Source organism: Emydura macquarii, unplaced genomic scaffold, assembly GCF_026122565.2.
Source record: "Emydura macquarii macquarii isolate MOO-44397 ecotype Brisbane River unplaced genomic scaffold, CSIRO-AGI_Emac_v2 contig_1477, whole genome shotgun sequence".
NCBI classification, from domain to species: domain Eukaryota; kingdom Metazoa; phylum Chordata; order Testudines; family Chelidae; genus Emydura; species Emydura macquarii.
This window is the reverse complement of record NW_027131614.1, coordinates 4,714,652-4,742,337: the sequence shown is the minus strand read 5'-3', so window position 1 is coordinate 4,742,337 and position 27,686 is coordinate 4,714,652. Positions and strand designations below refer to the sequence as shown.

General features: G+C 44.4%; 1 protein-coding gene and 1 long non-coding RNA gene across 3 annotated transcripts in view; one reads left to right on the top strand and one right to left on the bottom strand.

Moving 5' to 3' along the window:
- The first annotated feature begins 841 nt into the window (after nucleotides 1-841).
- The window catches only part of LOC137156681 (uncharacterized), a 49,219-nt gene continuing 22,374 nt past the window's right edge, over nucleotides 842-27,686 (top strand). The window contains exon 1 of the long non-coding RNA XR_010920853.1: nucleotides 842-958. This is a non-coding gene — a long non-coding RNA (uncharacterized lncRNA). The remainder of the gene's footprint in view (nucleotides 959-27,686) is intronic.
- ZNF704 (zinc finger protein 704) overlaps nucleotides 24,573-27,686 on the bottom strand; it is a 136,743-nt gene continuing 133,629 nt past the window's right edge. For both annotated transcript variants that reach the window (XR_010920850.1, XR_010920852.1), the window contains exon 11: nucleotides 24,573-26,582. The gene's annotated coding sequence lies outside the window, so the exon portion shown is untranslated. The remainder of the gene's footprint in view (nucleotides 26,583-27,686) is intronic.

Sequence of the window (27,686 nt, the reverse complement as noted above, 5' to 3'; positions counted from 1 at the left end):
CTTGCGCATTCTGGGCAAGTCACTGACACCAAACTTTTCACAGGTGGTCACTAATGGTGTGTTCTTCACTTGCTGAGTGCTCAAATTGAGACACCTGGGATCTGATTTGCAGCAGCATTGAGCGCTCACAGCTGCCACTGAGAGCTTTGAACATACAGAGTGTTATATACTGCTACGTACGCTGAAAAATCAGGTTGTAGGTATCTCCAGTTGGGCACCCAAAATTAATGGATCCTCTTAATCTCTTTGTGCAGCAATTCCTGTCTGTAAATTCGGGGTACTAGCACTTCCTCTTCTCATAGGGGTGTTGCAAAGATTTAAACTCACTAATGTTTGCAACGCTGTGGTTATGAGCACCATAGAAGAGCCCCTGGAGGAATGAATCATTCTGTATTCAGAGCAGGGTTTGAATGGTGTGCCGTAAATAAAGCATGTGGCCATCACCCGAACAGGGAGGGTAATACAAAATATCAAATTGGCGCTGCCTGTGAACTGAATGATGCCAGGGGCTGGTGGAAGAAATAGTACATGCTCCTGTAATTAAAGATGATTCGCATGCACAAGGAGTTGAATTAAAGTTGCCCAGGTACCTGTCACTCTGACATTTACTAATTTTGACTGCTTGATTTTGCAACCTAAATAGTCTTTTTTTTCCCATCACAACATCTTTTTGGCAAAAGGTGGCTCTTCTGATTTAAATGGAGTTTTTCTGCTGTGTCCTGCAGCACCCCACACGGCAGTTTGGCTCTGGGGAGAGTCCGGAGTCCAGCTCTCTCTCCATTCTGCTGTACTGCAGTGAAATAGGAGCAAGAGCAATTCTAAGGGGGATCTCGCCTCAGGCAGTGGGATAGGTGCTCCACTGGCCCTGCCTGCACCTAAGGGGAAGTCTAGTTCCCTGCCCTGCAGCCCAGGAGTGACGCTTTTGACTGAGTTCTTCTCCCCCTGGAAGTAACTCCAGGTGAGTTGAGGGAAGCCCGGTATCTGCTTCTTATGGGGTGGACACAGGGAGTTTCCTGGGGAGAAGGGGCTTGGGAGCATCGTATCTGGAGGAGGCCCAGGCTGAGTTTTCTAGGCATGGCGGAAGGTAGCATCAGTTAGGTGGTGGGAACATGTTCAGTTGACTTGTGTGTGTGGAGGGGGCAAAGGATCAATCAAATGGGACCGCATACCCAGTGGTGACACATCTTTGAAGGAGACTCTGTGTGTGTAGGTGGGGGGCCGCAGGCCCTAGAATTTCCAATGCATGATGACTGGGTCACTTTCAATTTGAAGTAAGGGTCATTTCAGATGCCTCTGCGTTGCCTGGCTTGTTATCATGATTCTGCAATCACACTTGTCTGTTGTTACATGGAAGAGGCATGAAAATAACAGGGGAAATGGACTGTCTGCAAAATGCTGTCAAATACACCAAGCAAAACTGAAAAAAGGGAATTTTAATGTTCCCTCTAATGTCTTCCAGTTTGTGGTGTTTGTAATAATAGTGGGTAAGAAGGTTTTAGAAGTGTGATTTTTTTTCCCTCTTTACATTTGACAGTGACATTTTAAAATAGAGCATGATTTTCCAGTGAGAGTTTATTTTAAAATGACTAATAGGGTGCAAGGTTTGGGGTTTTTTGGTTCCTAAAATTGGTCTAAAATTTTCTAAAATGCAGGAAATTGTAATTGGTATTCCAAAAATTGACACAGAGGATCCTATGGTGTTTCCCTCACCTTTATTTTTTGCTTCCCCACACTCTGCCTATTTTTGTTCCTCTCTTTATGAGCCTGCATTTAAAAAAAAAAATCCCTCTCAGAATTTTCTTTATACATCATAAAGAAGCAAAAAGGGGACAATCCCTCCCCCCTTTAAAACTATAATAGTAATAATTATATAGCCCTTCATCAGTAGATCTCAAAATGCTTTATAAAGGAGGTCAGTTTAATTGTCCCTATTTTACAGTTGGGAAAATTGAGGCACATTAAGGTGAAATGACTTGCCCACAGTCACCCAGCAGGCCATTGGTTCAACCAGGAATAGAAGCCAGTCTCACTCCAGTGGTCTGTCCACTAGGCCATTACTTGCCAGCTGGGGTCTTAACTCTGCAAGTTTGGTACTTGTTTCAGTTAGCCCTATCAGAATGTTCATTTGAGGTGACCAAACAAACTTGTGAAGTGCTGCCCATATCCTAAATATCATAAGAAATTTGATGCTTCATCCCCAAATGCTCCAGAATTTGTGAATCATGGTTCTGGTCTGTGCCTAACTCTATAATTAATAATTATGGCCCATATCCTGCAAAGCGAACCATGTGGGAGAACCCCCCAGTGAAGCCCATGAGGCTCTGTGAATGCCTGGGTCTGTTGGCCATGGCTCTTTGCAGAATTGGGTCCATTCTAGAAACATAAAACAGATTTGAGTCACAGGTTCAATTCAATCAAGTATATTTGAGCACTTTTCTTTTACTTAGATTTTTTGAAAAAGTGAAATTAGGGCGTGTGCAAAGTGGCAGATTGTGAAAAAGGCCTTGGAAATTGAAATCTTCAGTCTACCAATAGGACAAATACAGCACAGGCAATGGCAGGGTAAGCTTGTCGCTTGCCACCGTATCCCTGCATTATTCTTTAGCCCTGAGCCAGAGGGGGAAAGGGTAATGGTTTCCATGTTAACACAAGCCTTGGCTTCCCTGCTGAGTTAATGTAGATTTTTGACATAGAAATCTCTCTTTTGGGATCTTTCTTCTGGACTGAGACCACTAGTTTATCTCACACAAGCCTGCAAACAACCCCTGGACAGTGGTATTGTCTTTCAGTTTCTACTGACTTGAGACAAATTGGAACCAGTGACCTACCGTTGAAATCTTACTTTATATGCCGCAATGATGCAATCTCTTTGAGCATCTAGCTTCCACTAGGAACTGCTTTTCTCAACTGTTGTGTGGGTTTTAAAAAACAAACAAATAAATTTTCTAGTTTGAAGGTTTACGCAAGGTTTTAAAAAAAGTATTTCCACTCACTGTCTAAAATCAGGGCTCCTCCTTTAAGGATATGTCTAGAATTAGATGGATTTTAAAGCTTTGAGATTTTAGTGCAACACCTATGGATAGACTTTGATTATTGTAACTGCAGGCTGTGTAGAATAAATAAATGCATTTTACAAACATTTCTCAGTACAGTGTGTAATATCTGTGATCACCTATTTGTCATGTGTCAATTTTTTCCACTTACCATAGTCATTTTGTATAACAAATATCTTCCACTAGAAAATTACATAGTTTGGCCTTCAGATAACAGGAGTGGTGATGGGGGGAAAAAGACCAGAGGAAGGCAGAGGTCTAGTATAACAATTGGTCCTTTTATGAAATAACCTCAATAAGAATTCTGATTTTTTGAAAGAATCTGCATGGTACATCATCCTGAGCTATTCTATGAAATAAGGCTGAGAGCAATTATTAACATTTTCACAGGGTTAAGGTTGAGGTTAGGACTAGGTCAAATTTGCTCAGCCAGTGACAAGATTTGATAAGAGGATTGTCAACTAGGATAATACTTCCAAGCACTTCAGTAAGTCTGCTTCAAAGCATGGCACATTAGAATTAACAAAGGAAATTTGGGCATGGTAATAGAACACAGGGAATAAGAATGCTTTAGACTCAGTGCCTTAAAACTGCATGTCTGAAAAATAAGAAAATGAATGCAGCTGCAATATTTTATAGTCCTGACTCAGCAAGATACCTGAACATATGCCTAAATTTAAACATGTGAGCAGTCCCATTGACTCCAATGCTTAAACGAAGGCATGTGCTTAAAGATGGGATTTTCAGAAGTGCCTGAGTGACTTAGGAGCACAAGTTCTGTTGAGTTTCATTGTGACTTATGCTCCTAAGTCACTCAGGATTTTCAAAAGTGCCTCAGCAACTTGCTGATTCAAGGCCTAATTAGTGCATTAATCACATCCCCCAGAACAGTTCATTTGTAGTACTGCAGAAATGGTGGACAGCTGCTCCAAATAACAAGCCTTTAAAAATATATCAGTTAAGCAACATGCAAGCTTCTAACCTTATTTTACTTTCAGAAGGGCACAGACATTAAAGAAACGGATTTGTATTTGCTACAGGGAGCTGTTTTCACTTGTATGTTGTAATTAATTGCTAATGATAAGGTGTTAGTCCAGAAGTTTATAGATTGCACAGATTGCACTGAATTCATAGTTTGATTTGTTCTGTGTGTCTGGGATTTTCAGAGGAGCCGAAGGGAGTTAGGTGTCTAGCTTCCAGAGGGATTTGAGTGCCTACCTAATAACTACTGTTGGCTCTTTGTGAAAATCCCAGTCTTCATACATTTTCTGAATTATTCTTTAAGCGCTGTAGGAGTCCAAGATAGGTCTGGAGCAGGTCTGATGTTTGTTTGTCTCTTTGATCCTGTTTGTGTCACAGAGGGTATGGTCCAAGTCCTTGGCCCAAATACGTTTGCAGGGGTTCTCAAATGAGATAAGTGTCACTTCATTTGTCTCTCATGCTGGTCAGAAAAATTACTGTACAGCAAGAATCTGTAGCCTGAGTGAAATGAAGCAGGTAAAGTTTTAGTTCGATCTTCTCTGTATTAGCAGACTCAGAAGAGGGAAAACTCCCAAATAATTGATGTTACCCAATATGAATATTGTAGAGAATTTACATGGGGAGTTAGATGACATCGTTTAGAAACTTCAAACAGACTTTTATTACATCCATTTGTGTAAGTGCCTTGAAGTAGCTAAGCATTTAGCCTTTGGAGTCTTGCATCTAAAAACATTCTGAGAGGAAATGGCCCCTGTTACAGGGTGACTGGCCCTTTGCCATAAAGCAACTCCAGTGCCCATATGCTGGAACAGGTTCTCTCAGTTTGACCAGTTCAGAGGGTGGGGCGGCACCTGGGGCTATAAGGTGACAGGCTGTCAGTGAAGAAGGGGCATTGTGAACCCACGTTGTGCAAGAATTGGATTCAGCTTCTCAGCCTTAGATGGAGAGGGGTTTCTAGGCACAGAAAGCAGACAGTTGCAGAGAGCAGCCACGAGGTCATTTGGTCACAGGTGCATGTTTATATGGGGAGCCCCCCAAAAGCACAGGACCTCTCCAAGTGCAAGTGGTCACCCCTTACTGCCCCTGCCTAAGGGCAGGCCTGTGGAGGATCACACAAATGCCTGCACATCGTACGTCCAGGTGGCATAAGGAATTGTCAAATGTGGAACAGAAGGGAAATACGAGCACACTCAGTGTGATGCGTGCTAGTGGCTACCACACAATAGGATATCTCCAGTTCTGCTAATCTGTTTGATAGATTCTGGACCTCAATCTCCCATTGTCTTATTTAAAAAAATCAATCTTCTGCTAGATTTAATTTTTCCAACTGAGTGATATTTTAAGAGGAATGTGTCAGGGCTTGTTCACACTTACCCAGTAATTCGGCAGCAGTCGACGGGAGTTACGCAAACTACGCAGAGTAGACTGCTTCTGCGCGCTGTTCACATTGTGCTTTGCTGACAGGAAAAGCGTTCCCGTCGGCTCAGTGCTACGCTAGTTGAGGAGGTGGACTTATTAAGTCGACTCCCTCATCGATTGAGCGGGTCTCACTGACCCGCTCAATCGATCGTGAAAGATCGATCTCGCCGCCACCAGTGTAAACATAGCCTCAGAGTTTCCTGGAGAAATGGCCTCAAGATTGCTTTGTCAGGTGGAAATAAGTCTATTTTTTCTATTACAAAACAAGGTGGCCTACAAAAATCAGTGCTCTGTCCAGTTTGTTTCCCGCTCAGCTCCTTGAGGGCAGATTACTGTGCAGGTTCAAGGGTGTCATGAGGTTGCAGAAACCGTTTTGGACCACAAATTTAGGTTCTGCGTTTTGAATGAGATCTAGCCCTTGTCACACTGGCAGCCAAGCTCTATGCCAGTTCTGCATGTGCCCCTGGGGACTGTCTCATGCAGGGAGAATTGCTAACTAAGGGGCTGTGGCAAGTCTCTGTTTCCTTTTTATTGCCTGAGCAGTGCAAAAGGGAGTTAAAGCGATTTGTGTAAACAAGATGTTTGTTCCAAGAAAGGATGCATTTTAAGGAAAGATCCACATGAATATTACATGGGATTGACTCTTTGTACACCACATGGGTATTGTTTGAGAGACAGCATTTTTCAGCATAGCTCTGAGTTGTGATATACATTGTATGGTTAGGACATGACTTTTCAGAAGCTCTGAGATGGGAGTCAATGGGAGCTGTAGATGATGTTGAGAAGAGCAAGTTGAAAATTGGAATTGCCATCCCACAGAAAATTCTGATATTTTGGCATTTGTTCTTGTTCAAGTCAGCATACAAAGTTCCAAAATATTGGTGTTCCCAAATCATAATGTTTAGTTTTGGCTTGATTAGATGCTAATCTGTGTCCTTCTGAGTTGCCGTGGTGCCTCATGGGAGTTGTACATTTCAAGTGCCACATGCCCCACATTCTTTTCTGGGCTCCGTCTCCCATGATGGGCACATGACTCCTGTGATGTGCTGCATTGGTTCACCCAGAGAGGAGACTGTGTGGTGCATCATGGGAGATGTAGTCCAGCCAGGGAGCATCACCCAGAAAGGAAAAAGGGGACAAAAGGCTCCTAAACTGCAACTCTCATGAGGTACTGTGGCAGCTCAGGTGAATGTAGATTAATGTTGAATTGACCCAAAATATTTTGATTTGGGTTGATCAGACCTGGAACTAAGTATTTCAGTTTTCCAGAAAATTTTGATTTTATGGAAACCGCATTTTCTGTCAAAAATATTTTAATAGAAAATTTCTATCATGCTCAAGGGATAAGCACTTGTGAAAATCAGACCAGGCTTTTAAAGGCCTTAATATGGATTTGGGAGCCTGAATTTAGGCTCCTATTTTTGAAAATCTGGGCTAGTGAATATAGTTCAGGAATTCTTTCTTAACAGGGCTATAATAAGTTGGATTAATTTTTGCTGTAATAATATCCATGGGACTAATGTCACTTAAAACTTGATTCTCATCTCACATTAATATCCATCTCTGATAACTGATTTATTTCCCATCTGCAGCAAAAGCAGAGACACGTGAAAATAAGAAGCAAAATGAGTATGAAAATCAGATTTTAAAAGCACATTAAGAATAAAACTGAAATATCATAAAACAGGATGAGATTGAGCGTGTGAGATTTGGAAGTCCTAAAACCTATTTGGTTTTAAATAGATTTGAGAGACAACACTAGTAAGAGGGAATATATCACAGTAAAACTGAAGCAGAAGTGTGCGGTAGCATGTCTATCTCTATGCAATACTACATGTTCTGTTCTACTGTCCCAATTTATTAATGATTTAAATTCCTGTTCAGGCTATCTAACCCCTGAATGTGACCTCAGGGGGATTGACTGCTCTTCTCTATTTTACTGTCTTTGTCTGTGTCTCAAGACAGCTGCACTGAATTTCCCAGTGAATTTCCCATTTCCCTGCAATGAAAATCCATTAATTTTTTTCATCTGTCTGGATCACCAGCTATGGAAACCATACAATATTTCCTGGGCCCTGAATCTCTTCTGCAGTTCATGCTTCATCATCCCCCCATCTGATCTATGCATTAAGGGTGTTCATGTGATTATAGACTTTAAGGTCAGAAGGACCAATATGATCATCTAGTCTACCTCCTGCACAACGCAGACCACAGAACCTCACCCATCCACTCCTGTATTAGACCCCTGTCCTATGACTGAGTTATTAAAGTCCTCAAATCATGGTTTAAAGACTTTAAGGTACAGAGAATCCACCAGCAAGTGAGCCATGCCCCAAGCTACAGAGGAAGGCGAAAATCCCCCAGAGCCTTTGCCAATCTACCCTGGGGGAAAATTCCTTCCTGACCCCAAATATGGTGATCAGTTATACCCTGAGCATGTGGGCAAAACTCACCAGCCAGACACCTACAAAAAAATTCTCTGTAATAACTCAGAATCTACCCCATCTAACATCCCTTCAGAGGCCATTGGCTACCACTAGTAATAAAAGATCATTGGCTACCACCAGAAGTAAAATATCAGTCAATTGCCAAACTAGGCTGTCCCATTATACCATCCCCTCCATAAATTTATCAAGCTCAGTTTTGAAGCCAGCCAGGTTTTTTGCCCCCACTGTTCCCCTTGGAAGGCTATTCCAGAACTTCCCTCCTGTTAGAAACCTGTGTCTAATTTCAAGTCTAAACTTCCTGATGGCTAGTTTACATCCATTAGTTCTTGTGTCCACATTGGCACTGAATTTAAATAATTTCTCTCCCTCCCTGGTATTTATCCCTCTGATATATTTATAGAAAGCAATCATATCTCCCTTCAACCTTCTTTTGGTTAGACTAAACAAGCCAAGCTCTTTGAGTCTCCTCTCATACGGCAGGTTTTCCATTCCTCAGATCATCCTAGTAGTCCTTCTCTGCACCTATTTCAGTTTGAATTCATCTTTCTTAAACATGGGAGACAGAACTGCACACAATATTCCAGATGGGGTCTCGCCAGCGTCTTGTATAACAGTACTAACACCTCCCTATCTCTACTGGAAATACCTCGTCTGATGCATCCATGGACTGCATTAGCTTTTTTCATGGCATCATCACATTGGCATCCTGTGACCAACCAATACACCCAGGTCCTTCTCCTCCTTTGTCACTTCCAATTGATGCGTCCCCAGCTTATAGCAGAAATTATTGTTATTAGTCCTAAGTGCATGACCTTGCACTTTCCACTATTAAATTTCATCCTATTTACAAGATCATCCAGATCTTCCTATATGATATCCCGATCCTTCTCTGTATTGGCAATACCTCCCAACTTTGTGTCATCCGCAGACTTTATTAGCACATTCCCACTTTTTGTGCCAAGGTCAGTAATAAAAAGGTTAAATAAGATTGGTCCTAAGACTGATCCCTGAGGGAACTCCACTAGTAACCTCCTTCCAGCCTGACAGTTTACCTTTCAGTATGACCTGTTGTAGTCTCCCCTTTAACCAGTTCCTTATCCACCTTTCAATTTTCATATTAATCCCCATCTTTTCCAATTTAACTAATGATTCCCCATGTGGAACCGTATGATCAGATATGAACAATATATTGGTTACTCTTGTGTGCAAGGGAGAAAGACCACCTGGGGCACCTTCTTTGAAGTTTGGGATTGTTGTATACAGTCACAAATGGGCCACCCCATTCCCAGGGAACTTTTGATTAGGGAATATATGTAGCCTCAGCATCCTGGCCAAATTCCATCTGGATTACATTCCACCTGTCTAGGTTCCTGCAAGTTAGCTGGATGCAATATTCTCTTCACTTCCCCTTGTAAATTCTTGTGTTTAGTGGTGTGATGTGATAAACTCTGGCTGGATTTCACCTTTGAGGCAGCTGTATGTTGGCAGTGGTGAAGAAGGTCCTATATATAGTTTGTAAAACTTTCTGGTCTGTAAAATCCTTCTACATGAAATATACACTCTGTGTCTGTCAGTGTACGTACATATATATACACACACATTATTCCCAAATTCTCTTTAAAATAGACTAAGTTTTAGCCTATTGGCTGGAAGAAGTAAGACCTCAACAGCACCCAACTTCAAACTTTACCCTAGGCCAGATTATCCCATCTCTTGTGAAGCAGTGGGTTTTCAGATGGACTTAGATTGTGACCACTGGTATGAGATCAAAAGAAGAAGCTCTGAAGCATGACAGGCTGAAACCTGTCTATCTCTGAGCACTTCTCTCTCCCTGTGTGATTCTGCTATAATCTCATCCTGAGTCCTAAATTGCCTGAGTGGATCTGGCCACTAGAATGAGAATGCATATGAGGACCGGCTGAGTGGTATAAAGCCATTATATTGGCCCTGTGCCTCTTGGCTACCAGCAGAGGGGGCCTGGCTGTGGAATCTCTCTGTCCCAGCAATCCTCAGGTGTTGGAATGGCGCTGGGGGCTCTTCTAGTTTATACCAGGGACTGGTCTGATGTCAGCAGGGATTGAATTGGAGACCTCCAGATCTAAACACATGCATCTCTGCAGCTTGAGCTAGAGATTCAGACTGTAGCTAAGAGCCGTAACAGACTCATGTTTCCTCAGTGGATCAGGCGGGGCAGGGGGCACAATCTTCAGAGTCCCAGGATGAGGCCAGTGCAAAAGTGACTAAGAGCCACCTTGGCACACATGCTTGATCTCTGCTGAGCACACCTCATCTGCAGCTCAGAATCTCTGCCACCGCTTTTTGCTGCTGCTAAAGTGAGAGAGGGTAGTGAAAGCCTTTAGTTGGATTGACACTTTTCCCCTCCTCAAACATCCCTCAGGCGTGCAGCCATTTGTTGGCTTGATAACATTAATAGTCTGTGATCTTTAACAGGAATATTTGTATTACTGTGAAAGCATAGAATCATAGATTAGGGTTGGAAGGGACCTCAGGTCATCTAGTCCAACCCCCTGCTCAAAGCGGGACCAACCCTAACTAAATCATCCCAGCCAGGGCTTTGTCAAGCTGCACCTTAAAAACCTCTAAGGATGGAGATTTCTCCACCTCCCTAGGTAACCCATTCCAGTGCTTCACCACCCTACTAGTAAAAATGTTTTTCTAATATCCAACCTAGACCTCCCCCGCTGCAACTTGAGACCATTGCTCCTTGTTCTGTCATCTGCCACCACTGAGAACAGCCTAGCTCCATCCTCCCTGGAACCCCCCTTCAGGTAGTTAAAGGCTGCTATCAAATCCTCTTCACTCTTCTCTTCTGCAGACTAAATAAGCACAGTTCCCTCAGCCTCTTCTCATAAGTCCTATGCTCTAGTCCCCTAAAAATTTTTGTTGCCCTCTGCTGGACTCTCTTCAATTTGTCCACATGATTCCTTTAGTGGGGAGCCCAAAACTAGACACAAATACTCCAAATGAGGCCTCACCAGTGCTGAATAGAAGGGAATAATCACTTCCCTTGATCTGCTGGCAGTGCTCATACTAATGCAGCCCAATATGCCATTAGCCTTCTTGGCAATAAGGGCACCCTGTTGACTCGTATCCAGATTCTTGTCCACTGTAACCCCCAGGTCCTTTTCTGCAGAACTGCTCCCTAGCCAGTTGGTCCCCAGTCTGTAGCAATGCATGGTATTGCTTGTAAATTATCTGGATCTTCTGTTATATAGTATTTGAAGCTATGTGGCTGAAGTCTCTTCCTAGGAAACATTTTAAACTAAGAGTACTAGAAAATGGACAGGATGCTCTGCTCATCTGCCCCAGTTTTAAACCAGTGTAACTCCCATTGCTATCAGTGGATTTATTCTGAGTTACACCAGTGTAAATGAGAACAAAATTTGACCCAGTATATTTCTGAGGAACATACCTGCATCAGCAGGAGGAGGAAGTAGATGACCTGAAAGTTTGCTTTCATCTCTAATGTCTATAGATCCTTACTCAGTGCTGACTCATCCAAAGTTCCCATGGAAGAAAAGAATGGAAATCCATGGGAATTTTGCTTGGAAAGAGTCAGTGCTTTGGGAGCTGGCTGCATTCTAGGCCCTGGCTCTTGTTCCAAAGAGAAGGGTTGCCAGTGTTGGTGCTGCAGGGCTAACAGGAGTGTGAATGCCTAGCACACTCTGGCTCTGTATCAGTAATGAAAAACATTACCACAGAGGAGGCAGTCACCTAGGGCAGCAAATTATTAGGGGCAATAAAATATGGGATCGTGACTTGATTTTGTAAGTAATTGTGAAGATGGGAGGAGTGAACACTTCCTTGTAAAATAACTAGAGCCCCTGGTTTCTAGCTGGGGAATGTTTGGGGGAAATCCCTATAAGAAATGTTAATCTGCAGTTAATTAGGAGACTGAGGAGTCAACTTTTGAAGCTGTTGACGAGTAATGTGGGCAAGAGTCTGGCAGAAGACACACCTCAGGGGACATTGACAGGTACTTTGCACACAAGAAGAAGGAAAAGCATAAGCCTTATGGAAAATGTATAGAGCCTAGGGCTAGAGTTTAAATCTGAGGATTGCTAGCAAATGCATTCCAGCTGATTTCAGCTGTCAAAGGGGAAATATATATTTCTATTGAATATTTTTTTAATTTAGCAACTTGCAGATTTACTGTAGGTGTTCGATAGGAATTTATTCAAAATTAATAAGTTAAAGAACCCATTCATTTTCCATCAGGCTCTGCCTCTTCAACTGTAGAGACAAGTTAAAATTATTTCCCACAAAACAACTTGCATTTGACTTCAGTTTTAATCTTTATGTGGGAATCCATGTAATACCAAGCAACATGTTGCTGGACTATATTTAAAAACAACACAAAGAAACGTTGTCTTTGCAATATTCCCTCGCCAGGCAGAGTGGAAACAATGACTTCTTGCTATTTTCAGAAGAAAAACCAGGCTACGAATTCTTTTTATGTTTTGTAACTTTAAATTGGTGAGAGAAGGCAGAAGTCTCTGGTCTGGGCTTGATGGATAGAATTATCTAGAAGAGGGATTTGTAGTATTTGAAGTAATCTCTACGACAGAGGTGTGGGGCACGCCCCCCTAGAGGAAGCATGGAGGAACATCTGGGCGGGCGAGTGATGATGCCTGGCAGCTCGGGCCAACCTTGCATGATGAGGCCCGGGCCAGCCCCAAATGGGGGTGAGGAGGAGCGCCACCTCCACCCCCTAACTCATCTCAGAGGTCCACCCAGCCTGTGGGTCAGCGTCAACATCTGCTGCGGTCATGCCAATTTCTCCTCATAGCAGCATCCGCACCCAGCGCTGGCTCCTCCCCCAGACACTGTTGCAGGTGCCTGTCCCCACCCTGAAAACCCGAGGGAGAAGGGGCAGAGGGGCAGGCATTGGCAAGCCAGAAGCTGCCTGCGGCTGAGGAAGCCTTGGCTGTGCCGTTGGTCAGTATCTGTGTATTTGAAACGTGCGGGGGTAGGTAATGTGATGACAGTTGTGTGAAGGTCTCTGATAGGTTCACGGGTAGGCAGCTATCAGACATATTTGTCTATTTTTGTCTAGGTTGCAGGGGGCGCAACCAAAAATTGTAACTCAAAGGGGGAAGGGGAGGAGAAGGGAGGCTCAGCTCAAAAGGTTTGAAAACAGCTGCCCTCCGATGCTAGGGCCGTGCCTTTAAGAACTGACGGCCTCTCAGAGTTTCCCACTTGGTTTCGAGGTTCCCATTGGGCTAGGTTGTGCTTCCTGCACCTAGCCCTGCACAAGCCCCCAGAGGCTTGACTCCTTGCTCCCTGCTTGCTTGAGAGAGGGAATAAGTTACTTCACTCCTTTTATGGAGCAGCTTAACTCCCCCTGGCCCTAGCTGCCTGACCAGCTATGCTAGCCAGAAAGCTGAGGTGGGGCAGAGCCAAAAATCTTTCCCGTCCATCCCTTCCTTTCCCATTTACTCCCTGGGGAGCATTTGAACAAGCTGCCCCAGCATCTGGGGTCTGCATCTGAGCAGCCCTTACTCAGGCGGGAGTGAAGGAAGAGGGGCTGGGCTTACTCCACTGTCAGCTCAAGTACGGGCTGTGACAATCTACCTCATAACATCGGCTGACCCATGTGGACTGCAAAGACCTTAAGATATAGCAGCCCAGAATCCAGGTCACACCGTGGTCCCTTCACACTGCTCCCATGACACAAAGGGGCTGTAAAGCTGCACTAAGTGGGCTGCTGTGAATCCCCCTCACACAGGGAAATTCCTGGCTGGTATAGCTGGTTCTGCCCTGCCCCTTCTGATCTAATGGAGTGCTCTGGCCATGCCCACAGCATGACCCCAAAGAGATGTGCCTGACTTACTGCTGCACATTGGTGAAACAACCCCTGGCTATTACTACTCACCGTAAGATACAGCAGCCCTGAGGCTGCTCTAATTACGCTGTGGGCAAAACCAGTCCTTGGCATCCCCAGGTGAAAGGGGAGTCTATAGCCTGTATAAAGCCACCTTTCTCCAGGTCCTGACCAAGCACAACTGGGCCAGACCTGAGGATCAGGACCAGTGTATTACTGGAATTTCCTGTATTGTTCTTAGTAATCTGTTTCACATATAGAATCTTTTGTGTGAATTGCTGTATTGATCCTTGAGAAAAAATACATTATTATTATTATTTTTAATGAAGGGAAAAAAATTGAGTGGATAAATTAACCATCAGTCCTGTGTTCTTACCCCTTGACATAGCACAAGACTAGGGGTCACTCAATGAAATTAATAGGCAGCAGTTATGTTAAAATTAATATAAGGAAGTATTTCTTCACAGAAAGCACAGTCAACCTGTGGAACTCGTTGCCAGGGGATGTTGTGAAGAACAAAAGTGTAACTGGGTTCAAACAAGAATTAAAAAGTGAATGGAGGATAGGTCCATCAATGGCAGGGATGCTCTAGGTATCCCTAAACCTCAGAATGCCAGAAGCTGGGACTGGATGACGGGATGGATCAATTGATAATTACCCTTTTCTGTTCATTCTGTCTAAAATGCCTGGCACTGGCCACTGTCAGAGACAAGATAGTGGGCTGGATGGACCATTGGTCTGCCCAGTATGGCCAGTCTTATGTTTCCATTAAAGTCAGTGGCAGAACTTCAATTGTTTTCACTGGGAGCAGGATGGATCCCAAACAAAAGGGATGACTGAATCTACATCTCTATGGTTTATGCTCTTCACGTAATACAAAATCAGTATCATAATGTTCATGCTAAAACTAGGAATGCATTTCAGCCTTGAAACCTCGTGAGAGCCTAGTCTAACTTCCACTGAAATCAGGGGGAGTTCTTCGAGTGCTTGCTCATGTCCATTCCACGTTAGGTGGGTGTGTGGGCCGTGCACCAGTGCTGGAGATTTTTCCCGCAGTGGTGTCCATAGGGCCGGCTCTAGCGCCCTCTGCAGTGGCGCACGTACACGCCAGTATATAGGGGGCCATTGGTCCCCCTCCCTCTCAGTTCCTTCTTACCGCCTGTTACGGTGCTGGAACGTCCTGGCCTTGGCAAGCAATTCCTCAGTGGTTTTTAATTCTTCTTTACTGTATATAGTTTTATTGTTCAGATCGGTGTTCAGTTAACAGTTTTAGTAGTTCCTAGTAGTTTTAGGGGCTATTTGTTCCCTGTTTTCACGGGGTAGCCAAGGGCACAGGGCCTGCCCTACTCCCTGCACTTCAAGCTTTGTGCGACCTGCAAAAAAACAGTGCCCGTGAACAACCCTCCCCAGAGCTATCTCAAGTGTCTGGGTGAGGCACATATAAAAGACAAGTGCAGGATCTACAGGAATTTCAGATCCCGCACGAAGAAGGACCATGATATTAGATTGAGGGTGCTCCTAATGGAGTCAGCACTCAGACCGATGTCCAACCCGGGCCAATCAGACTCGGCACCTAGTACATTGGCGTCGACAAGAAGTACTCCCTTGGCACCTATATTGGCACCGGGCTCATCCCGGCACCGGTCGCCATCACCAGTGCCAAAGAAGCGACATAAGAAAACCCATGCCGACAGAGGGCGTTCCCCACCTAAACGGAGCAAGTTGGAAGTGGGTGATGAGCTGAGACACACGTCAGGCTGCTCTTCTCCCCTGGAAACCGGGGCAGCTGTGGCTTTCCCTCTAGAGCTCTCAGCCCTTCTTGGGACCCACCCCTGACTCCCGGTAGTGGCAGAGACCCCCGGTACCTGGCAATCCCGTCCACCTCCAAGGCCTTCCAGGCAGCCATGGACTTGCTGTCCCTCCTGGTACCACCTATCCCCCAGGATGATAGACCTGGGCGCCGGGACACTGTACCAGGCCAATCTGCTAAAAGCAGTTCAAGGGGCAAACCCATGATGGGGGCCCCACCTGGATTGCCGGTGTCGCTTCGCTGTTTGCTGTCTCTGCAGCACCCGCTGACACCTCATCGCTGGTCGCTGACGACCATGTGGTCCCCAATATGCAGTAGCTGTCGGCGCTCTACGGGCCGCTCGCCAGTCCCACGGCACTGATCATCTAAACACCAGCATAGAACTTAGAGGTCCTGGCACCAATTCCCTGATTCGAGATCACACTCTAGAAATTGCTCATATCAGTTGCTCCAGTATCGGCACCCCGGAGATGCTCGGCACTGATCGCCTGAGTCTTGGCACCGCTCCCCAGCACCGGAACACCACGCCCAATGCCATAGGGAGCCAGAGGCAAGAACGGCGTCGCCATGGTCGTCCGCCTCACAGTCAGAGGCAGGCTAAGGTCCCTCCTGTAAAGGTCATGGTCGTTCCTCCACTGCCGCAGTTTTCCCCCCTTCCATTCCTGGCCACCAACACAATGGACTGGCCCTTGGCAATTTTGGAACCCCTGGGGATTTCCCACTAGTCCATGTCGGGGACTTCGAAGCATCGCTCTGAGACCATATCACGGCCTCCCCCAGCTTCGGACGATGAGCCGAGTCAGGCCAGTGTCCTTCCAGGAGGAAGAAATCAAAGTCATGGAGGAACATTCACATACCCCTCCACTACCACCATCCTCCTCCTCATTGCCAGATGAGGCAGTGACAGGCCTCCCACCCACAGTCCCCCAGGACGATTTTAGAGCCCACCAGGAACTCCTCAAATGGGTGGCTGCCAACCTGGGTTTGGAGGTGGAAGAGATGAAGCACCCGGCCGACATCCTGGTGGCGGCAGCCCCTTTTTAGAGTGGCCCTCCCTGTCCATGAAGGGATCAGAAAATTGGTGAAGGCCCTATGGCAGAACCCTTCCTTTCTGCCCCCAACATCTAAATGGGCAGAGAAAAAGTATTACATCCCAGTGAAGGGCTTTGAGTATTTACTCCCACCCATCTCCAGGATTGTTGGTAGTGTCAGCAGCCAATGAAAGGGACAGACCGGGGCAGTCGAGCTTGACCCCTAAAAATAAAGAGGCAAAGAAACTGGACCTCTTTGGGTGCAATTGTATTCAACGGCATGCCTACAGCTTCGCATTTCCAACCAGCAGGCACTGTTGGGGAGATATGCTTTCAATGTCCAGCATTCAATGTCCAAATTTGCTGGCTCCTTGCCCCAGGAGTCGAAACCAGAGTTCCGGGCCATTCTGGATGAAGGAGAGACAATAGCGAGGGCTTCTGTCCAGACAGCCTCCGATGCTGTGGACTCAGCATCCAGAACCATGGCGTTGGCAGCATCTATCAGGACGGCTTCATGGCTACAATTGTTTGGTTTGTCGGCAGAGGTCCAGCAGTCCATCCAGGACCTCCTCTTCCACGGCACTGCCCTCTTCTCTGATCAGACGGACGTCAGGCTGCATGGACTTAAAGATTCCAGAGCCACACTACGCTTCCTGGGGTTATACACTCCTCGGGCATCCAGGAAGCACTTCCGACCTCAGCCCCGGCAATGGTTTGCAAGTCACTCCAGGAGCGAACCCTATAGAAAGAGGAATAAAAAAGTTAGACTCTGTCATGGTCAACATTCCTCTGTACCTCAGCCAGCCTTGAGCTGCTACCCATCAGGTGTCAGACAGAACTTTTGAGGGTGCACCTGGGGCGACTTAGCAGTCTCAGAAGAGGATCCATTCATGCTTCTTTTCTCAAACTGCCTTTCTCCTTTCCTCCCTGCATGGTCAGCGATAACATCCGACAAATGGGTCCTAAGCACCATCACACCCTCCTATTTATTTCTACCCCTCCCTGCCACCCCTCATCCCCGTCCCTCTTCAGGGACCCTTCTCATGAGCAATTTCTCATACAGGCCATGTGAACCCCCTTTCGGGTCGGAGCTGTACAGTAAATTCCCTTACGTCTAAGAGGGAAGGGGTTTTACTCCCGTTACTTTCTGAAGCCAAAGGAGGCTTGAGACCCATACTGGACCTGCAACGTCTCAACAAGTATCTCAAGAAGCTAAAATTCCGTGTGGTTTCCCTAGACTCCATCATTCCCTCTCTGGATCCAGGAGACTGTACTAGACGACTCAAAGGGCAAGAACAGATTAGTACAGGCACTAACGTGGACTTCTGCTCGTTTACTACCAGCAGGCCCAGGTTTTGGCAAGTCGCCCACAGCACTGCAATATTGCATCAGACCTGGCCCTCAGGCTGACCTTTGATGAGCCAGTGGCCCTGGAAAATGGAAATACGCATCTTTAGGGCGAGATGGATTATTTGGGGGGGGCAGGGGACAGAGATAGTTCAGCTCCATGTTCCCTGGAGACAGAAGCAGCTGCCACCGCTGCCCACTTCCTGCAGCAGCAGCAGCAGCCCCCTGCTGGGCATGCTCCCTGTGCTGCTGCTGCCCTTGCGCTGCCGCTGCAGTTGCTGTCCCCGCTTCCTGCGCTGCTGCTGGTGCTTGCTGCTCCCTGCTGCCGCTGCTCCCCGCGTTGCTGCTGCCGCGCTTCCCGCGCTGTAGGCCCTGTTGTTTTTCTGAAAGGGAGGGGGTTCAGGGGAAGGGGAACGCAATTGTTAGGGCCTACAATGTGGGAGGCGCCCCCCCCCCAACAATCACATCTCCCTTCCCCCAAACCTCTCCCTTTCAAGAAAAAAACAGCACCTACAGCGTGGGAAGCGCCCCCTTTTTCCCCCCCTTTCAGAAGGGCGCGATTCAGGGGAAGAGGGCGCGATTGTTCGACAAAAGTCCACAGGGCGGGGGAGGCTCCATTTAAAAAGTTTGAGAAGCACTGGTCTAGTAAAATCGCCATGTCACGGAAAGGCAGGAAACTTATTATGATGCTAGTCAAACAGTCGGGTCCGTGCAGCTGGGATTATTAAAACTACTGTAAATTTTAGAGACAATTTCTTGGAAAAATAACCTTTTTAGCCACGGTTATTTTAAGAGCGTCTACTCCCTGGTGTGCGTGCTAGGCTTATGGTGACCACGCTTCTGATGGAGTATTGAGCCACGGCTATCTCAGGCTCTGCTGCTGCATTGTCGACTTTGCCGGTCTTGCTACCAAGATAGTGCAAGGTGAGGCAATCAGGAGTGGAGCTTCATTCTCTGCTTTGAGGGGCTGGGTGCTGACCAGGCAGCAAATTATACCTACGTAAGGCTTTACGAGAGTTGGGATTTTTTTTTTTGGTTCAAAAGTTGTGACCAGTTTGTTAAAGTTGCGGTTTGGGGTGCGGGTGCGTGTTTGTGGCTGGGGGGTACATGCAGGATCTAAACTCTTGTTTTATAACTGACCTAGCTGTTGAGTTGGTAGCAGGGTCCTCTACCTCCAGCCGGGGGCTGGATTTACCCCTACACCCCTGATTCCTGGGAGGGATACTCCAAGCTCTGTCCTAGAACCAGCCTCAGCTCAGAAACCCCTGAAGATCCCGTGTGGGGCTGGCACTGCTGAGGCTCCCATATCAGCCCTGTGCTCTGCTGGAGGCATCATTGGGCAGCCAGGGAGGGCAGAGTCCTCGAGGTCTCACAGGAGGTCACTGCTGTCATGATGGAGGGGCAGCCAGGCCAAATTTGAGTGAATGGCATTGTGAATAAGTTGCAGTGAGTGTTGAAAGTTACAGTTTCTGCAACAAAATTGCAGCCCACGATTTTCTTACAGCCTTCTACATAGGGCCAGTTCTTGGCAAGAAAGCTTCATCTACTTGAATCATTTTTCTCCCCTTTTTGAGTTTTCCAGTCAAATATAGTCAGGATTGATTCAGACCTAAGTCCTTTCTCTGGACCAAACTGCAGAAAGGACCAGATGTGCTGGTGGTCCTGTGCCATTTGGCTGGAAAGAAGTGTTAGGAAAGCCTTGATCTGTATTACGTCTGTGAAGGTTGTGAATCTTAGAAGTGCGGCCAGTTTGGGCTAGAAGTTCTCTGAGGTTGGTTTCTGATTTATGTTTCCAGTTGTGTGGGTGTAACCCTTCTGCCAGACAGAGTTGGCAGCGGTAAGGGCTAGGTTCTATATCTAGGGGTCCCTGTCAATAATACAACACCAAACCGGCTGGAGCCCCCACCCGGTCACCTGGGAAATCAGACACTATCTTCTGGGTGCCCAAAAGGCAATACTTCCTCTCTCACAAGCACAGAATCTGAGTGTAGAAAGTAAATCTTTTAATGCCAGGAACGAAGTAACACAGCACTGGTTTGGGAAACAGAATTCATGAACTCAATGAGCCAAACCCACCCCAGAGTACACGGGGCATCTCCTTCACCTCTTCCTTCTCGCTTTCCCCTACCCTATTGACTGCCGTAGTTGCAGCATCCACCTCTCGGTTGGGGACTCAGCCAGTCCCCTTCTGTAGGTTCCTGCCAGACGCGAGCTTGACCCGTCCCCTCCGCTGCTGTCTTCTGCTGTCCCTGACTGCTGCTGGCTCCCACTGCCTGGGGCCCCCTCCACTGCTGTCTCCTCTCCTGCCACCTCTGGGCCTTATCGAGTCTCTGCTGCTGGCTCCTGCCATCTGCAGGCGCCGCCTGCTGGTGGTTGCTGTCATCTCCAGACCCTGCTGGTTGTCTGTCAAGGTTTCCCAGTTCCTTTAGTGATTTCAGCTCTTAGTAAATTTCAGCTTTCAGCTCTTGGGAAAACCTTCTACTGACACAGGAGCAACATCCCTGCTTGTAACAAAACAAAAGACTCCAAAAGGAATAATGAATTCTACCTTTTAACAGTGGAGGGAGATAGTCAATCCAGGCCTAAAGGTAGCCCTTTGCCAGGACTAGTGCAGCCTCAGCAAGAGATTTCCCAACCACTTACAATGCTCGAGCATCGATACGCCACCCTTGTTGAGTTCTGTTTAGAGGAGAGTGAATTTTTTATCAGAACAGTCTAAACACAGTCTGCTGCCATTTGTTCATACAATTGGAGGACCACATTTCATTACCCCGGCAATTAACACAAAAGTGATGTGTAACCCAATAGCAGGCATGCTGACCACTTCCCATCATGCTCAGCACCTAGGTGTGCTTATGCAGATACAACGCAATCATGCTGAGTATTTAATTGTACTCATGCGAATACAAAGCCCATGCAAATAAAGTGCCCCCCCCCTACAGCTGGCTGAGCAAGGGGAGTGCCACTCAAACCTTGCTTACATGGGGAAAGTGATGAGCAAGCAGAAATTCTAGCCTGGAGTGTACCTAGGAACATGCTTTTACTCGCTGTGGAGGAATTCACGTCTTCTGAAATGACTATTGTATAAATAGCATATCTTTTTGGTAGACAAAAAACAAGACTTTAATGGCTGTATTTATATCTACTGGAATGGGATTCAGTCGTAACTGAGAGCACCAGCAATCCCGTTCTCCCCATGATGGTCCATTACCTTTTACTGGACATGGGGCCCATTAGTCCCTGATAAAGTTGGCATCTTCTCCCAAAATGCCGAGGAGACAGAATTTTCCCATGGAAATTTTCCATGCTGCAAGGCGCAAGGGAATCCCGGGCAGACATGGGGATGATGTAGCTGGGTTTTTTACCAGTTTGTCTGACCGAGGGACTAAATTGGAGTTGATATCAACATTTTCATTAACAGTGGACATCACACTTTGGTTGGCCCACATTGGGGTGTTTATAATCGCTACTGTAGTTTTTTTGCCATGTTGCTTGAGTCACTGCTTCTACAGATAGGGAGAACAAGACTGAAGACAAGCATCCATTGTTAGCTTCTGAGTCACAAGGAGTGTTTTTATTAACCTTATGTAAGTAGTGTTACAGTTCCAATTTATAGTGCTTGAAATCCTGGTGAAATATACTTTTTGTACACACATCTCCACAAAAACTTTTAGCATTGTATCTACTTCCACTCCGTTAATTAGAGACTGTAAATCCACTACATGCCACAAGAGGTCAGCACGTGATAAAGGTGTATCCACATAACGAATGGCCTGATTTTCACAAATGCGGTGGACCTGCAGCTCTCATTGATATCAGTGTGTTGGTGGGTGCTCAGCACCTCTAAAATTAAAGCCAGAAGTATGTAGCACAGATGCATCTCAAATATGTGCGAACTACGACTTGTTTAAGCCTCCTCCCCTTAGACTTTCTTAGTTTTTTTTCTCTCAATTTTTCTGCTGTTTTACCATCTTTAAAATACCACATTTAGAAGTCAAACTCATTTTAAAACAAGAATAAACATGATGGTGCTCAGTGCACTTTGGAACAAAGTTGCAAAGCCTTACGGCTGGGAACATAAGGCACATATCTGTTTTAACAGAGAAAATGTGGTTTACATCTTTGTGATGAATCAAAGATGTTAACGTTCACTGGCGTACCACTCTGGATCTTCAGAGTCATGTTGTAGATTTTATTGATATAAATGTTCCTATGTCCCTAAAACACGTTACAACCTGGCCAAGTTCAGCATGGCTGAGTCTCTGCTCAGAACAAGCCACTGCACTCGGGTAACTACAGTACAGGAGGCTGAGCCAGGAAGCTAGTAAGCAAGATAGGACTGTGATGTAGAGCTATAAGGGAAACTTGTACCGCACCTGTCCACGGTTACAATGAATGAGCTTAAAGTCTCTCTTTCGCCTCTCGATTCCCTCCCCAACAAATATAAAAAAAACCTCCCGTGTCTCATGGATAGTTTTGGGATGAGGAATGATCTGAAACTTCTAGAAGGTGCAAATGCTTTCTCTGTCATTCATCTCTAGCGCTAGATTCAAAACCTTAACAGAATGTTTTCCTGTTTGGCAGCAGTGCAAAGAAATGTAGCTCAATCTTCAAACCAACATTGCAATTTTATAACCACAAATATTTTAATTTGGTTCCAAACTATCCAGATTGAGCATTGCTAGCAATCTTGACAGATGGTTGTCTAAGTAAATGAACTAAAACAAAACCTATCTGAGTTAGGGGGCTCCAAAATAATGTTACATGAAATAACTTTACTTAATAATATGTTGTGACTTGCAGGGCAGCAGGTTTCTATTATGAAATTTACTGGAAAATAGGATTGTATTACAATAACTTTGTAACATTAATCTGTATTATAATGTGCTGCTAATTCTTTATAATCACTGAACTTTACCTGGTTGACTCATATGATCATAGATGTATTTCATAGGCCTTGGCACTGCTAGTGCTACTGAAGTTCTTCTTTGGCATAAGTGAGAATCCAAAACTGTTTTTCTTTTGGGAGCAGAAGGACCAGAGTTCTATCCTAGGTGATGTGGCAAATTATCCAGATGACCACAGTGACAACTCTGAAGTGGCTAGGTGGCCTCATCTTTGCTACTAAGTAAAGAAGTGCCATGTAGCTAGAGAAAGGTCACCCCTTGAGTTTATCCACTAAATGGAGCATAACATCTCAGGGCTGAATCATGTCTCTTTCTTGATCAGAGAACATAAAAATGTACCACAAAGCACACAGACAGGAAGAATTACGAAAACCCCCAGGTTCAAGACAGAGGCTAATCTAACTACTGAAGTACAGTTTCACACTGTGAACATGATGTACAATCAGGATACATTTTTAAATACTGTATGTTAAGATGATTTTATTGTAGTTGAATTTAATCAAACATTTGTTTCAGAGCATCTGCAGTCACAAGATATGTTACCTCAAATCATTTCTCCTTCACTGCACAGCTGCTGTACCTCACTCTTGCTCCAGAGGAACCATCCTTAAGAGCGATGGGGTAGTTTGCTCTGCATGCCATTCAGTCCTGGACTTCTGTACTGGGACTACCAGCTACAGCGCCTATAGACTTTCCTGCAGGAGTGGAATTTTTCCTTTAGTGTGTAGGCCACCAAATAGCCATCTTTCTATGGCAGTAATAGCTGACCCCTGCTGGTTTCAAAATAAATATCAAAGAGGAGCAAAATAGCACTTAGAAGGATGAGAGCTAGTTGGAAAATGAATAGAAATCTTGTCAGATGCCTGTTGGTGGAAGCCAGCAATGTATTGGATGGTTGTAGGGGTGGAAAGGATGGGGCTTCCTCATCTAAATCTTTCTGGAGTTTGGTTCAGAGAAAGGACTGAGGTTTGAGACAATCCTTTCCAGATCTGGTTGGAAAACTCTGAAAATGGGAGAAAAAAAATCTGAGTAGGGGAGTCTGTGGTTAGGTTGCCAGCCCACAGTTTATCCTGGGATTGTGTTCTCAGAAGTATGTGAGATGACTGTGAGTGTTCAAAGTTAGTTTTCATATTTCTTTAGGTTACACATTCACAATAATGAAAAAAGGGAATTTAATGCTGCTGCTCCTACCCACAGTTATATTTTATGGATCATCACTAGGTACCACTGCCCTCTGCTGGAAGGCATCTCAGATCTTGTCTTGTGTATGGCAATTCTCTTTCTTGGCAAAGCTAATGAAGCTGCCCCTTTGACTTACTAGGTTAAATGTTGCATTTTGGGAGCTTTCACTGGAACGCAGGTGCTATGAGCCCTCTTCATGTGTAGAGCAGCTAATAAATAGGCTGAGAGGGAGGAGCTGTTGCTTTCACTCAGCAGGTAGAGATCTGTATTTTGAGGGCACAAATCTGAAATGGGGAAACGGAAGAATAGAGCTCAAGCGAGCTGCCCCAGCTAAAATTAAAACTCTGGGTCCAAATTTCAAGACCCAAGTTATTCCTGTAGACCATGAGGTCACCTGTAAATATCTGACTTATGACCAGACTGATAATGGACCCAATTCCACTTCTAGTGACTTCAGTGGGAGCTGGATTGGGCTCAGTATGCTGTCAGTCTTGCACTATAAAAGAATTAAACTTTGCCTGAACAAACACCCTACAAGTAGAAGTTATACACAAAGCCTTTTTATTACATGAAATAGTTCAACATACTCCATAGTAGTTAATCAATTACAAGTGCATTAATTAAATGTTTTGTGGACATCATAACAGTCTGAATCTTTTGGCTGGATGGCCAGCATTCTGACTGAATTCAAGCCAGTGCAAATCATGGCATAACAATAAACAGTAACTTACAGGTCTACAATGATGTTAGACTAGCTAAGCAAGAGCATATTTATTGTCACATCAAAGCATCACAAAGTATCAGAGCCCAAATGTTAGCAAACTATCACTAAAATGGTATTTGTACAAATTCCTTATTTCATCTAACTGTATGATCCATTCTGGGATGCTGGTAAATCAGTAATGCATCGGATCTTTCTCTACGTTCAGGGACGCCATTTAAATGTTTGAAACCATAATGGGCAACAAAAAAATATAAACATTTGATGGTCCTTTGAAAACCCATTCAGAGAGAATGTACTGTGTGCCACAGGAAAAGTGCATTTTAACTGGCGTGCCCATTACGGCCAGTTTAAATCTCAAATTTTCAATCAGAAATTAATGTCCTGATACACATAGCAACAGTTATTTATCCATTTCTGCTGCAGAAAGTTAGAAAACTCATTTTTCATTTAACTCATAAAAGATAAAACAAGAAATAAAAAAAAGTTGTCTTTCTGTAGAGGAACAGCAATAAAAAACACCCAACATTTAAGCACATTACCATCTCTATTTATAGATATATACACAATATGCCAAATAGCTAGCAAAACGCATAGCTGATGAACAGTCATTTTTTCCTCCAGATTTATATACCTGAACATTATAAGATTATGTACAGTCGGATAGATATCCACAGAAGTAGTTATCAGAATATTTGTATTTGGCTAAAAGTTATATAAAAAAGACAGACCATTTATTTTTCAAATACTTTCCAAATATATATTAAAAGTTGCCAATATTTCCATTAGCGCCAGGGTTGGAAGCTCTTTTTCTCATATTTAAAAAGTGAATTTTGTGATATTGACTGACGACGAAGGGCCTGACCTGTTCCCACTGCAGTCACTGCCTGCAGTGGAAGCTATGTCAGACCAAAGGGCAGCCAAAGATTGCAGTAAAATGTAATAGTACCTCTTTATTTTTGTCACAGGCCCTGCTCCAGCAGTGATACGTGTAGTTAGACTTGGGTCTCCACAGATCTCCCTTGACTGCACCGAGGAACTATGGAGATAGACGTATGTGCCCTTGCTGGGGGTAGATCCTCAGCTGGTGCAAATGGTCATACCTTCAATAGCTATGACAGTTTATACCAGCTGAAGATGTTCGCCCAGATCTTTACTGAAGTCCATGGGCTCAGTGTTGGTGCAAGGCCAGTGTGCATCACACTGCAGGATCAAGGCCGCTGTAGTGACAGGAAAAATGATTTTCATAGCGGAGAACAGACACAAGCTTTGGTTAAAAAAAAAACCAAAACTATAGTGGCTAATGTTACAGAAAAGGTTTAGAAGGTATGGGAATATTACACACGCAACACAATAGATGAGGGAATATGTATGTAACTTGCAAAATATGTGGGAAAATATAGTTTTCATGCTACCTTTATAAAGACTACAAAATTAGTGAGTTGGTCCGTAAAATAAAAACATTTCAATACATTATTTTTGAAATTGTAACTGAGTACACCCTAGAAGCATATACTTTTCTGGATAAATTAAAAAATATCGCCACTGCTGTATTTATATGGCTATCCTGCATTTGAGTGGATTGTGTATAAGCAAAAACCAGCTTAGACTGGTTAAGATATTATTTTACTGTACCTTTAAAGCAACAATGTTCTTAGCACATCTGACATTTTATTTTTACTCCTGCAAGGTGAAATATGTTACCCATTCACCAGAATGGTTGGACATGTTTTACAGAAGAAGCAACTGCCTGTAGTTTAATATTAAATGCAATACCTTTTTTTATTTTCCCATGTCTTCCTTTCACCTTCTAATCATTTCTCCAGTGGAGTTGGGCCCCTTCATGAGCAATATGAGAGATATATAGAAAAAAGTCTGGCTTTGAATTAATACAAAATACAGTAAATGACTGTATGAAAATGCATAGTTTATAGTTGTATACATTCATTCACTATGATCAAAGGAAGCTTCTTCTGCTATGCAAGTTAATCACCATCTATTTGCAACAAAACTACATTTTGACAAGCTTACATGAAATCAGTGACCAACATATATCTTGCAAATTAATGGTCACTGAACAGTGTTATTTGAGTAAAGGGTTGGCTACTTTTCTCTCATCGTTGTCTTTTTTTTTTGTGAGATACTTTAAGCATTTTGTCACTTCTAGGCTACACGATCAACTAGAACATACAATCTTCAGATCCATGATAGTGGATTCTTGCTAAACTTCAGGTGTGCCAACACTTCCGCATTTAGCCTGCTTTGTCTGGGATTTAGAACTATGCTGCCCTTATTGATACAGTGGAGACACAAGCCTTAGAAAAATTTGACCTTAAATATGGTGTTATGAGCTTGCTAGAAAGTGGCTTGATTTCAAATGCTGAAATTTTAGTACTCAGCATAGACTAGTGCTTCTTGCTTTTTATTTGTTTTTGGCAATGGCTGAGTATTTGAAAATGCTACCAAGTGTGCTTACCACTTACATTTCATTAATCCTTTGGAATCTAGCCTTTTCCTGTTAAGACTATCTATTGTCCTGAGCAACTCTGAACCTTCACTAGCACAGTCTGCAGAGTTAGCATTCCAACATCTGCGCCATCTATCACTTGTGCTTAGAATTGTTGCCTCACACATCGTAAGACTCTTTGAAAGTGTATTGGAAATATTTGAATTTAGCATGCAAATATATGCACATGCGGGCACAAAGAATCAAAATTGCATAAAAATTTTTCACACAAAGTGATAGCAAACGTCACAAAGGAATTTCGGGTTACCCCGATCTGTACATTCTTAGCCTAGCCCTAAAACCATTTTGGCAGCAGAATGCATGGAGGCATTGCTAATAATTATGGGCCTAATCCTGTGAATTGTAGAGTTCAGGATGCTTGCTGTGCATTTTACATGGATATAGAAGTGGGTGAGCAGATGTGTGTTGAGGGTTAA